Source organism: Lepisosteus oculatus, chromosome 18 (assembly GCF_040954835.1).
Source record: "Lepisosteus oculatus isolate fLepOcu1 chromosome 18, fLepOcu1.hap2, whole genome shotgun sequence".
Classification (NCBI taxonomy): Eukaryota; Metazoa; Chordata; class Actinopteri; order Semionotiformes; family Lepisosteidae; genus Lepisosteus; species Lepisosteus oculatus.
In genome coordinates this window covers 7101156-7116725 of record NC_090713.1, presented here as the reverse complement: position 1 = coordinate 7116725, position 15570 = coordinate 7101156, and the positions used below count along the sequence as shown (strand labels likewise).

The 15570-nt window shown below is 37.4% G+C and overlaps 1 long non-coding RNA gene across 3 annotated transcripts; it reads right to left on the bottom strand.

Annotated features, from left to right (window-relative positions):
- Positions 1-311: 311 nt before the first annotated feature.
- LOC138224060 (uncharacterized) lies at positions 312-13556 on the bottom strand. 3 transcript variants are annotated; one of them, XR_011182411.1, is made up of 5 exons: positions 13103-13556; positions 11802-11828; positions 10224-10262; positions 7790-7816; positions 312-494 (listed from the first exon to the last, which is right to left on the bottom strand). It is a non-coding gene; the product is annotated as an uncharacterized lncRNA (long non-coding RNA). The 3 variants fall into 3 exon arrangements; XR_011182410.1 differs by lacking the exon at positions 312-494 and adding an exon at positions 6207-6250; XR_011182409.1 differs by lacking the exons at positions 312-494; positions 7790-7816 and adding an exon at positions 6205-6250 and having other exon boundaries at positions 13103-13550.
- Positions 13557-15570: the final 2014 nt, after the last annotated feature.

Here is a 15570-nt window from a genome sequence, read left to right as displayed (position 1 = left end):
TGAGTTAACTGTGAGTGCACTGAAAAAAAGAAAAAAGATCCTGTTGCAAGAAAAAAAGGGTCCTAGCATCCTCATAATTGCTATATCGACACAACACAAGCAGTTCCTGCATTTAGGCGTCACAATCCATGACATTAACAGTCAGGAATAATCCATACATTAATAGTGCCAAGTCACTGTAGAGTTTGCTACATACTATCATAACTAAATTACCCGTATGTTTATCAGCATTGCAAATAATTTATAAAGAATTTGAATATATTATTCCATTCAACAGACCCTCTAGATGGCTACTAACCTTCTTGGTAAAACTGTGTAAATCTTCACCAGCCAAAGCTTGGCTTGTCAAATAACCTCTAAACACAGAATCAATTGTATTGATGTAACTGGACTTTCCAGCCGTGACTTGTCCAGACATCATGATTCTTAATTCTTTTGCTTCTTTGTATTTTGGTGTTAAAGTCCTTATTTCTTTCATCAGTCTTGCTTTCTCCCTGCAAATAAGAAAGAAGAGATCACACAATAAAGAAAAAAATAAGACATCCTAGAAGGGTGTATAACTGGGTTTCTACACTGTTCTGTGGGCAGATACTTATTGTCAAAAACAGCTTGACAAATTGGCTAACAAAATAATAGTAAATATTGAAATTTTGTATTTACAATTTCCTGTGATATTACGATTGTAAGTAGAGGTCACTCTACTTAAACAATCATTTTCAGACCAAGAATTATGTTTTTTAAACAATTCTACCACTCTTCCTGTTCACATTTTTTTTTTTTGCTTTTGCTACTCAACTAAGAACATCTCTGTTAATATATACAGATCCAGACATTCAGAATGCACGCAGGATAATGCAGTAATTTGCAGTGAACACACCTCAGTGCAACATAGCACACCACACTTTTTAATATTGTGTTGAAGGATAGCACTGTTTTGTAAAACTGCCAGGTGGTGCAGTGAATGGTTAACATGGTGTCTGGAAGCCTGGTTTTCAATTCCACTCAATACTGAGCCCCTTGAGACAAACATTTTCCAATGATAGAATTTAAGTTGTATAGAGTTTAGACTTTTATTAATTTTCTATTGTATATTACAGAATGTTAAACACTAAATTAATTTTTAAAAAAGAAACAAGTTCTATTTTACAAAACAAAATTACCATGTTGGGTACAGTAAAGAAATAGTTTATTTTATATCTTGTTGTGAGTGCAACATGCTTCTTTTATGTTTAGATCCAAATGTTTTACATCACTTTTATATTATTTTTACATTGTTATTGTTTTACATCCACATAGTTTTAGAGAGCTACATTACTCTGCCAGATATATATATATAAGGAACAATTTATTATTATAGCATAATGTAAACACATTGAACCTTTTTTAATACACATTGAAATTATGTATATTTCTTTATAATGCTTAATTCAGGAACAAATAATTAGGAAGCAATTTTATTTGAGATTTTTATTATGAAAAATATATTTATATGCATGGCTTCTTACTCAAATTACTGACAACCATGACTTCTTACCAGGCATTATGGATTCTGGGTTTTACACTATGGGTGTCAGGAGGTATGAGACAGGTAAAGGAATAATGTATTTTGTCTTTCCAGCTTGGCTCTTAACAATTTTATACTCATTATTGTTCTTAACTGAACACCTTCTATCAGTTCTTCAGGGACAAACACAGCAGCTCTCCAGGACTGTCTTGAACAGCCCTCATCTCATTCTTACAGCTCACATTGGGAGGTCAAGTGTGATGTGGGTTTCATACTGTGTTTTTAAATACTTACTGCTTGCTCCAGATTGTTTCCCTCCATGGTTTATCAAGTTCTAAAACACAGAAATTACATAACGACAGCCTTCATGTAACTTGAATGTATCACAGTTTCTTCAATCCTTTTTCCTCACACAAGTTCTAGTGAACTACAAATTGACAGTAACGTATCAGATTGTCTGAGACTGTTGCAATAACATGAATTTAGAGTTTGCACTATATATTTTGATACCATACTAGAGTGATATGAGGAGGCTTGTAAATGCTCCTGTACATGTATCAGTCTGTATTTATGCGCTATATAAATGCAGATGAACATGAACCCTCTAAGAACTGGTCCCACTGCAGTTCCTCTCCCCACTTTCCTCTCCATGTATTGAAAAGTCAGGTTGGGTTACAAGGTTTATCTTGTAGCCCTTGACAACACTATATACAATCTCAGAAATATTTAACAATTATTTAGCTACATATGATAATGATATAAATGAAAACATTCAGATGTATAATTCTTCCTCTACTCTTTTATATGGAGTGTGGGACAGAAGGAATCTTCTCCTGTTCACCACTAGAGGGCCATTAACACTACCAAAGCAGCCCTCTAAATTGTTTCTGATTGTCACCTGAGAATGTGTCTCTTTAGCACCTGGGCTTCTGATCAAGAGCTCTATATTAAGTTCTCACGCATCTCCCCTTCATTCATCCCAGGATCATGCTATCAGCTATACAGCTGAGGTGACCTTTTTTCTTCTCTAGAAACCTCAGAGAATGATTCTATTTATTTTTCCTCAAGGCTAAACGCAGACCAGTCCAAAGCTTTATCCCTCTCCGAATGTCCCCACAAAGAAGACTTATTTAATGGACTACACCATGACAAGATACTCTCAGATGCTTAATTTGTCATGATTTAGGACATCTGGCCTTTGACTGTCCGAATCAGCCAGAACCCAGGCAGGTAGATTCAAAAGACGGAAGAAAATCCAACTGCCCTGTAGCCTCTACTTACAAAAATTAAAGTAAAAGGGAAAACCATTGATACCCTACTGGACTCCGGTAACTTGGGTACCCAGAGGGACAGTTCTTAAAAAAGAAATTGGAATTCATCCATATCCATGTAGATACCAAAATATATCCCACCACTGGTATTAACTTGAACACCTCTCAAGGTAAATGTCATGCTACCGTGGGTGTGGCCAAACAACTTCTCTATCCCATATTATTAGGAAGAGAGTTCGGATTTCCATCGTCCAGACACCAATAAGAACACCCATTGATTAAGATAAGATCTTTATTGGCCATATACAATTTCTTGTATTAGAAATGTGTCTTTATGCATATCCCAGCTTGCTGTACATGAGACACACAGACGGAGAGAGAGAAGCTTGAGGACAGAGCGCAGGGTCGGCTAATTATATGGCACCCCTGGAGCAGCTGGGGTTAAGGGCTTTGATCAGGAGCCCAACAGAGTAGGATTAATCTGCCGGCCGCGGGATTCAAACTGGCAACCTTCCAGCCACAGGTGCAGATCCTTAGCCACAGAGTCACTGCTCTGCCCCAGATTGATTTGCTTCGAGGATATGGTGAATGACACCACAGAATGCCATAGGGATAAAAAGAAGCCATGGAGACCCAGAGGGAACCAAGAGAAAAAGAAGCAACAGAATCTAAAATAGATGTAGATTTATTGAATATAGGATTAACAGATCTAAAAGTGAGTGATTGCCGAGGTCAGTTTAAAACAGGGCAACTGGAAGAAGGTAATCTGAAACATGCATGGGTCACATGAAAAAGATTGAGGGATTTCTGTGTGATCCTAACCAAACCCTTTCCTCTTCTTATTTTGTGGTGAGAGATTATCTGATTTATTAGGTCCAAAAGGGAGAATGCGAAGAGATAGAACAGCTGCTTGTGCCACAGCCTTATCAAAGAACACTCCTCAATCTTGCACACAGCCATCTCGTGGGAGGTCTTCTTGAGGTAAAGAAAACAGCTGAAAGACTCCTCAAAGGTTTCTTTTGGACCAGAATAAATAAGGTGATAAAACAGTATTTCCAGTAGTGTCCTGAGTGCCAAAGGACAGCACCTCAGCCTTATTATAAAAGCCCCCTTGGTCCCATGCAATAATAGAAACATCTTTTGAGCGTATAGAGATGATCTCTTATCAAATCTGCTAAGGGATACCAATATATATTAATGACAGTGGATAATGCTACACTATATCCTGAGGGAATTCCTTTAAGGGTAGCCAGTGCAAAGAACATTGCTAGAGAACTCTCCTAAGTTCTCCTCTAAAGTAGGAATACCCTCAGGAAATCCTAACAGACCAGGGTACTCCCTTTATGTCCAACATTATGAGAGAGTTAAGTAAACTATTTGGTATTCATCAAATTGGAAACTCAGTTTATCATCCACAAACAGATGGCTTGGAAGAGCGATTTAATAACACACTAAGAAGCATGTTAAGGAAGACTATGCACAGGGATGGATAAAATTGGGATCAGCTTTTGCCCTATTTAATGTTTGCAATATGGGGAGCTCCCTAAGCTTCTATGGGATTTTCCCCTTTTGAATTATTATATTCTGGAAGACCGGAGAATAATTGGATCTAGTGAAAGAAACATGGGAACAACAATCTTGTACATGTGGAACAAATGAGGGAGAGGATGAAGGCAGATTTAGAGAAAGCACAGGCATAACAAACCCAAATTTATAACCAAGGGGTCACACTAAGGGAATTTCATCCAGGGGAAAACTTTCTTGTAGCTTTGTGGTGGGAATCTGACAGTAAAAGTTGGATCCTGTTAATTATAAAATTAAAATTAAAAAAGAAGCCAATTTCAAATCTATCACATTAATTTGTTGAAGGAATGGCATGGGACAGAATCCTCACTGTCCAGTTTGTCCTTGATCCTCTAGAAGAAGCCACTGATCCAGTAGCCAAGGGAGACTAACAGTAGCTCCAAACCAGATACAAGACTTGCAGGAGTTCCTGTCCCAGAATAAAGATGTATTTTCCAGAATACCAGGAAGAAACCACTTTATTCAACATCACATTGTTAAAGTAGCCAGGTAGATCGTGAAGAATCCTGCGCGGAGTAGTGTAACCGTGTTCTAATGCCATAAGCCTGAAACCAGTCCAAAAGTTCAAAACCGAAGAGAAACACAATACAAAGTCATAAGCCAGGGAGCCAGAAAGTTGAAGAGTACGAATACCAATAAAGCAAAACCAAAACAGCAAGCCAATAAGCGTAATCCAAGAATCAAGGCCTGAGGAGAAAAGCAATCCGTAAGCCAGGGGAAACGAGGCCAAAAGAGACGAAGAGAAGCGTTGAGTACTAGGAGAGAACTTCCAAAAATACTTAGCAAAGGGTGAGTGACTAAGGTTTCCTAAAACAGAGAAATGCAGAGAATGTGAGGATCGAACGAAACAGGTGAGTGGTCAGGTACTTTGGAAAGGTCTGCACCTTCTTAAAGTGGCAGTATGAGAAGCTGGAAACGTAACACACATCATCACGGAACCAGAGAAAAATGTATAGTCTCCACTTACCGCATTCCCAAAGCAATAAGAAAGATTATTAAGAGAATGTAGAGCAAATGTTAGCAATGGTAGTTTCATAGTGAGTGGGCCTAACCAATTGTATTTGGTTCCAAAGCCAGACAGAACAATTAGGTTTTACTATAACTTTCAAAAATGAAATGAAACCTCAGTGTTCGATGCTTATCCCATGCCGCGAATAGATGAGCTTATTTAACGGGTGGGCAATGTGCAGTATAGCACATTATTACAGTATATAGACTATAGATAAAATGTACTGATGAACATGGCAGCAGGGGGTTGACTCTGGGCTTTGGGATTGGTTCCATTGGAGTAACTGTTTAATGCAGTATGGGTGGAGGTTTTATAGGTAGGGAGGGTAGCTGGAGGGTGTAGGGACAAGGTGTACTATTCCACTGAGAATGAAGTGTTATTAAGGATTTCTAATAATCTGTGTGCCTTGACCAAGCAGTCTGGTGCCTCTCTCTTAGGTTTTCAGAACACAATGAAACCCAATGCTATTTCCTTTTCCTCACTTTAGTTATATGGGCTGTGTAAGGGGGTGGGTATGATGTGCACACAATTGTTTGATCAAACTCATTCCAAGACAATCCCACTCACAGAAACAATCCAAGCAACCTTTTATATGATCTCTGATAAAAGAGCAACATATCACAGGGATAGTATAAACTGTTTTTTGTTTTTGTTTAATAAAGTGACAAGCTTGTCTTTCACTTCATACTGTAGGATAAGTGCATTACTTTTTAAAGTAATGATTAACTCCATGGTGAAACAAGTAATTGTTAAAAGTAGACAAAAAGAAATAATATTTTGGCCTGCTGAGCCACCTTTTGTCTCATATTTGTTTGTAGATTATGTATGAAATATGAACCTTACCTGGATTTGGTGGTGGTGCTGGGGGGGAATGATGCTTTTCTGTATTAAAAAACAATTATGTGTGTTAAATTCAGTTAGGATTGGTTTCATGAAACAATACTACTTTTAAAATTAACTGGGTCTGAATGCTTCCAGGTACAATAACTCCCCAGACTCTTGTTTTACTGCCAAACAGTTTCTGAAGAGCAGTGGTATGAAACATTTTGTACCAAACAGGTTGATGTTCATGTAAAAAGCACAGAGGGTTTTATGATCAGCAGCACAAGGCCAGACAAACAGAATTACCCACATGTTCCAGGTTGAGAGCCATAGCATCTGTCAAGGAATTGTCTACAGTGTGTATTGCAGTTAACATCCTGGTGATATTGTAAAACGCCTTCCATGGAGCAATGGTTAAAAGTCCAGAACTATACCTGATTGCATCTCAGCCAATCAACAACTTGTGATGTGGTATCTTAAAAGATGGAACCTATCCAATGACAGGGTTATCTAAAGCTCCCTCCATCTCACCTGGCAAATTGACAGTCGTGTATTCTGTTTTTCTTACAGAAGATTCCAAAACTGTTCTTGGCAAAATACTAAGGACATCTCAACCTAAAACTATTCAAGCTGCTATTGTGTAAAATGACGAGTGCACAAATGTGTTGTAAAAGGTTGTCGTTTCTGGTTTCTAAATTGAGCAGAGGATTTTATGCTACAAGACCTGTGTTCCTTTCTTTTATTTTATATTATGTTCGATTGGTTCCTAAAAAGTACTCTCACAATTTACCATCAGAATTTTTATTACAGTATATTAAAACCCCTGTTCACTAAAATGGTGTAAAGAGGTTAGTTTCACAGAGGGCTCAGAGAAACTGGCCTGTTCAATCTAGCTTATCCTCCTGGAAGAGCTTGTTGAGAGTTGGGCTGCAAGGCACAGGGGTTAAGAAGATGAAAATGGCACTTTTGTTCCTCCTTTTTTGCAAACAAACTGAACTTTCTTTGCCCTACATGCATTAATGCATTAATGCCCAAATCCAAGCTATGGTCCAGGACCTTGGTTTCAATTTATTAGAGAAATTGGTCCAGCACTGCTATCCTTGTGTCCCAGAGAAATGGAAAATATTACAGCTGTGAATGTTAGGCCAAGGAATGCAATGTAGCTGTGGGATATATTTCAATTAAGTCAGTTCAGTTTGGAAATCAACCTAAGAAACACAACTAGTTTTACACAAGGTCAGCTTGAATTTCAGAGAGGAAAAAGATCAACTTTTGACCTCCTTAGGTCCTACAGCCTCAGGGCAAATGCCATTGCTAATTGCAGGCCAAAGAGAATAAAAGCCTCTTTCATGTTCTTGAAATATTCCTAAATTCCTGAAGTCCAGGAATTCTGCTTGTGTTTCAGGGAATCTGAAGTTTCTTAGGGCACTGTGAAGTCCATGGTAGTAGTTAATGCCATTCCCTTTTCCTCATTTTAGTCACACTGTCTATACTCAGGGAACAAGTAATGGTTAACTCAACAATGAAAAATAAAAATTAGAAACAATATTTTTCAGCTAACTTTTTATTTGTAGATTATGTATAAAAGATTAATCTTACCTGGTTTTGATTTAGAACTACCCATTTCTGTATGGAAATAGAAACATGCATGGAACATTCAATCAGCATCAATTTTGTGACATTTATTATAATCCATGTGTCCAAGTGTGTTAAGATTTCACATCACTGTAACTTGAGTGTTGTCTGGTTGTTTTGAGGGAGTTAGAAGAGCATAAGTTGGAATAACATGTTAGGAAATTTGGATAAACACTGGTGTCTAATTAAAAAAAGCTATAATACTCAAAGAATATCCTCATATTTCTACAGTATATTCATCAAAAACTTATATTTTCTAACATGCTAATATATACAAGAACTTAAATGTTTTATTATATATGTAGAGGAGAGTAACATAAGTTTACTGTTTACTGCATACATGTCAATACTTATACTGTACCATTTAATCATTGTAATAATGTAATTCAGTAATTACATGACATGTACCTCAGGAATTGATTTGGGACCCCCTGCTATTCCTCATTTACCTGTTCCCACTTGGCTAACTATTAAGATTACATAAAAAGGTCTAAATTATAATTTCTATGCTGATGATGCTCAAATCTGCTTTATACTAATGGTTATACTGGTGTTGATGAGTGGCAAAAGTTTATTGTCATTATACTCATATACATATACAGATATATGGTATAACGAAATGCTATTTAGCTAGCTCTCAGACGATAAGTAGTACAAAATAACAACAATACATTTGTATAATAAAAGAAAGACCGAGACAACAGGCAGTGTGCAAAAAAACACCAGGCAATGTGCAAAACAACAAAAGGTAACAGGTAATGTCCTGTTAATTATAAAATTAAAATTAAAAAAGAAGCCAATTTCAAATCTATCACATTAATTTGTTGAAGGAATGGCATGGGACAGAATCCTCACTGTCCAGTTTGTCCTTGATCCTCTAGAAGAAGGCACTGATCCAGTAGCCAAGGGAGACTAACAGTAGCTCCAAACCAGAGACAAGACTTGCAGGAGTTCCTGTCCCAGAATAAATATGTATTTTCCAGAATGCCAGGAAGAAACCACTTTATTCAACATCACATTGTTAAAGTAGCCAGGTAGATCGTGAAGAATCCTGCGCGGAGTAGTGTAACCGTGTTCTAATGCCGTAAGCCTGAAACCAGTCCAAAAGTTCAAAACCGAAGGGAAACACAAAACAAAGTCATAAACCAGGGAGCCAGAAAGTTGAAGAGTACGAATACCAATAAAGCAAAACCAAAACAGCAAGCCAATAAGCGTAATCCAAGAATCAAGGCCTGAGGAGAAAAGCAATCCGTAAGCCAGGGGAAACGAGACCAAACGAGACGAAGAGAAGCGTTGAGTACTAGGAGAGAACTTCCAAAAATACTGAGCAAAAGGTGAATGACTAAGGTTTCCTAAAACAGAGAAATGCAGAGAATGTGAGGATCGAACGAAACAGGTGAGTGGTCAGGTACTTTGGAAAGGTCTGCGCCTTCTTAAAGTGGCAGTATGAGAAGCTGGAAACGTAACACACATCATCATGGAACCAGAGAAAAATGTATAGTCTCCACTTACCGCATTCCCAAAGCAATAAGAAAGATTATTAAGAGAATGTAGAGCAAATGTTAGCAATGGTAGTTTCATAGTGAGTGGGCCTAACCAATTGTATTTGGTTCCAAAGCCAGACAGAACAATTAGGTTTTACTATAACTTTCAAAAATGAAATGAAACCTCAGTGTTCGATGCTTATCCCATGCCGCGAATAGATGAGCTTATTTAATGGGTGGGCAATGTGCAGTATAGCACATTATTACAGTATATAGACTATAGATAAAAATGTACTGATGAACATGGCAGCAGGGGGTTGACTCTGGGCTTTGGGATTGTTTCCATTGGAGTAACTGTTTAATGCAGTATGGGTGGAGGTTTTCTAGGTAGGGAGGGTAGCTGGAGGGTGTAGGGACAAGGTGTACTATTCCACTGAGAATGAAGTGTTATTAAGGATTTCTAATAATCTGTGTGCCTTGACCAAGCAGTCTGGTGCCTCTCTCTTAGGTTTTCAGAACACAATGAAACCCAATGCTATTTCCTTTTCCTCACTTTAGTTATATGGGCTGTGTAAGGGGGTGGGTATGATGTGCACACAATTGTTTGATCAAACTCATTCCAAGACAATCCCACTCACGGAAACAATCCAAGCAACCTTTTATATGATCTCTGATAAAAGAGCAACATATCACAGGGATAGTATAAACTGTTTTTTGTTTTTGTTTAATAAAGTGACAAGCTTGTCTTTCACTTCATACTGTAGGATAAGTGCATTACTTTTTAAAGTAATGATTAACTCCATGGTGAAACAAGTAATTGTTAAAAGTAGACAAAAAGAAATAATATTTTGGCCTGCTGAGCCACCTTTTGTCTCATATTTGTTTGTAGATTATGTATGAAATACGAACCTTACCTGGATTTGGTGGTGGTGTTGGGGGGGAATGATGCTTTTCTGTATTAAAAAACAATTATGTGTGTTAAATTCAGTTAGGATTGGTTTCATGAAACAATACTACTTTTAAAATTAACTGGGTCTGAATGCTTCCAGGTACAGTAACTCCCCAGACTCTTGTTTTACTGCCAAACAGTTTCTGAAGAGCAGTGGTATGAAACATTTTGTACCAAACAGGTTGATGTTCATGTAAAAAGCACAGAGGGTTTTATGATCAGCAGCACAAGGCCAGACAAACAGAATTACCCACATGTTCCAGGTTGAGAGCCATAGCATCTGTCAAGGAATTGTCTACAGTGTGTATTGCAGTTAACATCCTGGTGATATTGTAAAACGCCTTCCATGGAGCAATGGTTAAAAGTCCAGAACTATACCTGATTGCATCTCAGCCAGTCAACAACTTGTGATGTGGTATCTTAAAAGATGGAACCTATCCAATGACAGGGTTATCTAAAGCTCCCTCCATCTCACCTGGCAAATTGACAGTCGTGTATTCTGTTTTTCTTACAGAAGATTCCAAAACTGTTCTTGGCAAAATACTAAGGACATCTCAACCTAAAACTATTCAAGCTGCTATTGTGTAAAATGACGAGTGCACAAATGTGTTGTAAAAGGTTGTCGTTTCTGGTTTCTAAATTGAGCAGAGGATTTTATGCTACAAGACCTGTGTTCCTTTCTTTTATATTATATTATGTTCGATTGGTTCCTAAAAAGTACTCTCACAATTTACCATCAGAATTTTTATTACAGTATATTAAAACCCCTGTTCACTAAAATGGTGTAAAGAGGTTAGTTTCACAGAGGGCTCAGAGAAACTGGCCTGTTCAATCTAGCTTATCCTCCTGGAAGAGCTTGTTGAGAGTTGGGCTGCAAGGCACAGGGGTTAAGAAGATGAAAATGGCACTTTTGTTCCTCCTTTTTTGCAAACAAACTGACCTTTCTGTGCCCTACATGCATTAATGCATTAATGCCCAAATCCAAGCTATGGTCCAGGACCTTGGTTTCAATTTATTAGAGAAATTGGTCCAGCACTGCTATCCTTGTGTCCCAGAGAAATGGAAAATATTACAGCTGTGAATGTTAGGCCAAGGAATGCAATGTAGCTGTGGGATATATTTCAATTAAGTCAGTTCAGTTTGGAAATCAACCTAAGAAACACAACTAGTTTTACACAAGGTCAGCTTGAATTTCAGAGAGGAAAAAGATCAACTTTTGACCTCCTTAGGTCCTACAGCCTCAGGGCAAATGCCATTGCTAATTGCAGGCCAAAGAGAATAAAAGCCTCTTTCATGTTCTTGAAATATTCCTAAATTCCTGAAGTCCAGGAATTCTGCTTGTGTTTCAGGGAATCTGAAGTTTCTTAGGGCACTGTGAAGTCCATGGTAGTAGTTAATGCCATTCCCTTTTCCTCATTTTAGTCACACTGTCTATACTCAGGGAACAAGTAATGGTTAACTCAACAATGAAAAATAAAAATTAGAAACAATATTTTTCAGCTAACTTTTTATTTGTAGATTATGTATAAAAGATTAATCTTACCTGGTTTTGATTTAGAACTACCCATTTCTGTATGGAAATAGAAACATGCATGGAACATTCAATCAGCATCAATTTTGTGACATTTATTATAATCCATGTGTCCAAGTGTGTTAAGATTTCACATCACTGTAACTTGAGTGTTGTCTGGTTGTTTTGAGGGAGTTAGAAGAGCATAAGTTGGAATAACATGTTAGGAAATTTGGATAAACACTGGTGTCTAATTAAAAAAAGCTATAATACTCAAAGAATATCCTCATATTTCTACAGTATATTCATCAAAAACTTATATTTTCTAACATGCTAATATATACAAGAACTTAAATGTTTTATTATATATGTAGAGGAGAGTAACATAAGTTTACTGTTTACTGCATACATGTCAATACTTATACTGTACCATTTAATCATTGTAATAATGTAATTCAGTAATTACATGACATGTACCTCAGGAATTGATTTGGGACCCCCTGCTATTCCTCATTTACCTGTTCCCACTTGGCTAACTATTAAGATTACATAAAAAGGTCTAAATTATAATTTCTATGCTGATGATGCTCAAATCTGCTTTATACTAATGGTTATACTGGTGTTGATGAGTGGCAAAAGTTTATTGTCATTATACTCATATACATATACAGATATATGGTATAACGAAATGCTATTTAGCTAGCTCTCAGACGATAAGTAGTACAAAATAACAACAATACATTTGTATAATAAAAGAAAGACCGAGACAACAGGCAGTGTGCAAAAAAACACCAGGCAATGTGCAAAACAACAAAAGGTAACAGGTAATGTCCAAAACAACATCAGATGTGCAAAAACATACACCAACAGAATAATTAAAGGATAGAAAAATGATGGGGAGTGTTTTGACATGTGAGGTAGAGGTAGATTTCAATGTGTGTTTGAGTTTTTGGTAAGAAAGAAGGCACTCTGAGGTTCAGACCGTAGGTGAGAGAGGCTGATATATGAGAGTCAGATATACAGTACAGTGCCTAGAATGTATTCACTCCCATGGAACTTTTCACACATTATTGTGTTACAGCATGGAACCATGATGTATTTAACTGAGAAAAGTAATTACAAATAAAAAAGTAAAGAATTTAATGTATCTAATATTAAATTATTATCTAGTAATCTAGACCTGCTTTAAAAAGGTATATCTGTTATTCTGTTGTTACAATGCAAAACAGTTTAAGTACAGCATTGATGCAGATGTTTACATAAAAATACATTAATGTTTATGTTAATGTTTACATTTGTTTATAAATTTATGGATAAAAAAATCTTTTTCTTACCAGTTTCAAAGAAAGGCTCTGGTCTGGTCAGCCGAAAAAAAAGATAGTGATTTAAACCTTGGCTTCAGGTCACATATATTTATAGAAAACACAGAGAACCAATCAGGAGATGACTGCTAAACATGAAACTTTTATTTTCACTTTCAGTATTGATTATCATTTCAAGATGTTTAATCATTAATCATTAAGGGCACTGTTCCTCGTGTCACACTTTCATCACAATCATTGGCTTTGGAGAAGCTTTCATTACTTGAATATGTTCGGGATTAAAGTTTTGCTTAATGACATATTTCATACAGCTTACAGTATGTGAAACAACAATAACAGCAATTTTCACTTTCTTAAACTCTTTCAATGTTCCTAACATTTCTACACTTTGGTGTCTATATAATTACTTGACAGGACAGGGCTCACCCGCAAATGGTTTCATGCACATATTGTTATATGCTAGTTATACCAATGTGGATTAAGACCTAACTATTTAACATTCTCTAATGCATATGTGATATCACTAAACAATGAGGGCAAACACTTAATTAAGACTACCTAGTAAGTGCCCAGCCTGTAGATCACGAACGACTGGAGTGCTTGGCGGTTGATCTCAAGAATGTTTGGTGAAAAATCTGACTATTTACTTTTTTCAATAGCCCAATCATCCATTCAATGCATTCTATGCATATAATCTCATACATTTTACTGCCCTTTTGTGTGTTTAACCCTTGTCGAGTAGGTTGTAAAAGTGTCTGTTACCTGGTTGCTGGCTGATGGAGCTGTGTAAATAAAAAAAGTGTGTTACTTCCAAACCCACCCTACATCTGCTACAATGCATAAGGTGCGAAACAGTCTGGCCATGATAAATTCACCAACAGTTTGATAAGTTTGTTGCCTATTTGATAGTTGTTGTGCTTGAGCAAAAATGAGTGAAGCATAAAGAATGGAAACTTACCATTACCACAGGGAATGGGAGCATGATTATTTTTTTGTACTTTTGCATTCAAAGTTTGTGTGTCTAATCTGCAATGCTAGCGTCTACACGAAAGAAAGGGAAACATAGAACAACATTTCAAAACTCCACACAAAATGTATGATGTGGACTTTCCTGCTAAAAGTGAGCTACGGAAAAGAAAAGTGGAAGAGTTAAAATCTCAACTAGCAGCACAGGAGTCGGTTTTCACAAGGTCCAATACAAGAGTGAAAAGCGGAAATCATTGCATCGCTCTGTGATAAACACAAAAAGTAATTCAGCGATGGAGAGGTCATAAAAGAAGCATGTGCTGAGGCAGCTAACTTACTGTTTGGAGTTTAAAAAAAATGAAATCTCAGCTGCCATCAAGGACATTCAATTGTGAAGAAATACTGTAACAAGGCGATGTGAAGCAATGGTGAAAGAGCACCGGCGATGGCTGGCTGCACCAGTGGATTCATTGCACTGTGCAAACAGTGAAACTTTTCTGGATTTTATTCATTATCACTGCATAATTCATCAGCAAGTATTGTGTGGGAAGATTTTATGAGAGACATAATGGACATTGTGATGTCCACCTGGAGGAGGCAGACGCAGACCACATAGACTTGTTGCTGCACACTGACATGCAATGTCTCAGCAGAGGTACATTTGTGATGAGGTTCAGAGAACTGTTTCTCAAGTCGTCTAAATATGCTGGCCTGAATAAGCTGAATGTTGAGCTGCAGGGACAAAATAAAAATGCCATCGACATAATCAACAGTGTCAACACGTTCAATAGAAAATTACAAGTGCTCTCCAGTAAGCAACAGTGCCAAGACCTGTGCTACATTAATGATATGCATTCAGAGCTCGAGCATCAGGGCAAAGATACAGCACAGCTTGGCAGCATGTTACATTGAACAAGTTCAGGGGCTCTCATCCGAGTTCCACACACATTTCACCGACATTTCTGGAGCCTGTTGCCTCACACATGTGCTTCCCATTATGCCCAGATTTAGATGTGGATGATATAGCCTCTCAAAGTGGGATCACTCTTTCACCTCGACACAACAGCAGTGGAGAAGTAGATTCTCACTCTGCAAAATGCCAGTTAGATGAAAGCCAGGGCAACTAAGGGAGATGAAGAGGGAGTTCTGGGAGCTGCTGTTGGAGGAGAAATATCTCAACATAAGAAGATGTGCCTTTTACTTGTCTGCTTTTTTGGAATCGCCTTATTTGTGTGAGTCTGCATTCTCTCACATTAAAATTATTACATCAAAGTACAGATCTACTTTGACAGATGAACACCTTCTGGTCTGCCTGAGATTCGCATCCAGCTGCTACTGCCCTGACTATGAAAAACTAGCAGTTGCTTCTCAGTGCCAATGATCACATTAAAGTAGGATATTCTTTGTCCTAAAATGGGGAACATGTTCACTGTAGCATTAGTCACTTGCTTTTATTTGCTGTCATTTTAGTGATGGGTATCATTATTGTACTGATGTGCCCACAGTCTGTTTTC